The following is a 1,923-nucleotide window of genomic DNA, read 5'->3' as shown; positions in this document are numbered from 1 at the left end:
TCCCTGCCCTCCCCCTTCTCTGAAGGTGTGTGCACCCCCCAGCACAGCTTCTAGATGCCGGTTCCGGCTTCACTCCTTCCTGGTGGGGGTAACATTCTGAACTTTCTTGGCCCTCTCTACAGAGTGGAGACAGTTAACACTCACACACCCCAGCCCCCCAGCCCCCACATGTCTTTGGAAGGAATGAGGTGCGTCATTTACACAAGGAACCCCTCGGCCAATCTCTGGGACACGCTGCCTCCTCCTCAGCACTGCACTTCGGAGGGGAGAAGGGAGGTGGGCAGGCCGCTCACAGCATGCAGGTGTGTCCTTTCATTCAAAGGCAGCCCCTGGCCATTTCTTGTTGACGGGTGAGAAAGGGCCAGCGCAGGGCTGCAGTGTAACCCCCCACTGTTGTGGGGCCTGCAGGTGACAGCATGACAGACACACTGTTTCATGACCTCTGTCCGACTGTCCAAAGGCATAAGCTGGCTGGTCTCAGGTTGAGCAAAAATGCACATCCACCCAACATTGAACAGGCCCTCAGGTGGAAAAGGCTGGCCTGCCCACTGGCCTTTCTGCCCCGTGGAAGGTGTGTGGACGGGCTGGCCCTCCACTGGTCTTTCTGCCACGTGGAAGGTGTGCGGGAAGAGAGATCACACAGCTGTCCGTGCTTGAGTCTAGCCCCCACGCTAAATAAAGGTAGCTGGTGGTGCATGCTGTGGGGGCTCCATGTGTGCAGTTCTATTCTTGGGGGGCCCCAGTTGCCCCTTAAGATGGGAGAATGGGGATCAGGGGTAGTGAATTCTTTAGAACAGCAGTTCTCAACCTGTGAGTCGCTGCCCCTTTGGGGGTTGAATGACCCTTTCACAGGGGTCACTTGATTCATAACAGTAGCAAAATTACAGTGATGAAGTAGCAATGTAAAGAATTTTATGGTTGGGGGGGTCACCACCACATGAGGATCTGTATGAAAGGATCACAGCATTAGGAAGATTGAGAACTACTGATCTAGAATCTTGTGATTTTCTAAAATCGAGGTGTTTTTTTTAATAGAAGAAAGTATTACTCCATCATGGAATAACGGGGATTCGTCCATTCCTCCCCAGCAAGATGGAAATCACCAAATGCAAGGAGCGTGAGCCCTGGGACATCGAGGGTCACAGGCTGGGTTTCCGAGATGGTGACTCTTCCTAACAGTAGAAAGCCTCCTCTTTCTCCCTCTGAGCAGAGCCACTCACACGTCTGATGTAAGGAGATCCACAGAGGTGTCTGAAGCAAGACTTGCTAATGAAATAATTTCGTTGCGAAACATGAATGTTGACATTCTGTTTCCTAAGGAGCATCTATAAATGAACTTGCCTCTGTTCCGGGTCGTGTTTCATCCCCCAAACTAGCTCCGAAACACACTGCAGTCTGACAGCTTTCGAAGGAGCTCTGCTGGTATAGGGGCTCCACCGTGGGCTGCTAACTGCAAGGTCAGCAGTTCCAAACCACCAGCCACTCCACAGCAGAAAGACGAGGCTTCCTGCTCCTGTAAAGAGCTTACCGCTTTGGAAACCCACAGGGGCAGTTCTACCCTATCCGATAGGGTCACTATGAGTCGGAATCAACTGGATGGCAGTGATTTTTTTCCCTCCTTTAAATCTTTATTTCAAGAGAAGAAATGCTCCTTTCGTCCAGAAGAGGGCAGGAGAGTAACTCATGAAGTGCTTCGCTGCCTGCAAGGTAGCACAGTGGGGGATGTGGCCCTCCCTCCACCATGCCCATGGCGGGCTCCCGGGAGAGAATGGCAGGTGTTGGGGTTCCTGAGCGATGCTGGAGAAATTAGGGCGAGGAAGTTCCCTTTGGAAAAGATCAAGACACTGCAGGTGGAAGAGGGAGGCATGGGGGTATGGAGGGGAAGAGGCAGAGGCTGGGAGGTGGTGGCCAGAGTGGTCACTG

This window comes from Echinops telfairi, unplaced genomic scaffold, assembly GCF_000313985.2.
Source record: "Echinops telfairi isolate 266 unplaced genomic scaffold, ASM31398v2 ScPeMD7_1;HRSCAF=3_0, whole genome shotgun sequence".
NCBI classification, from domain to species: Eukaryota; Metazoa; Chordata; class Mammalia; order Afrosoricida; family Tenrecidae; genus Echinops; species Echinops telfairi.
This window is presented reverse-complemented; position numbering follows the sequence as displayed.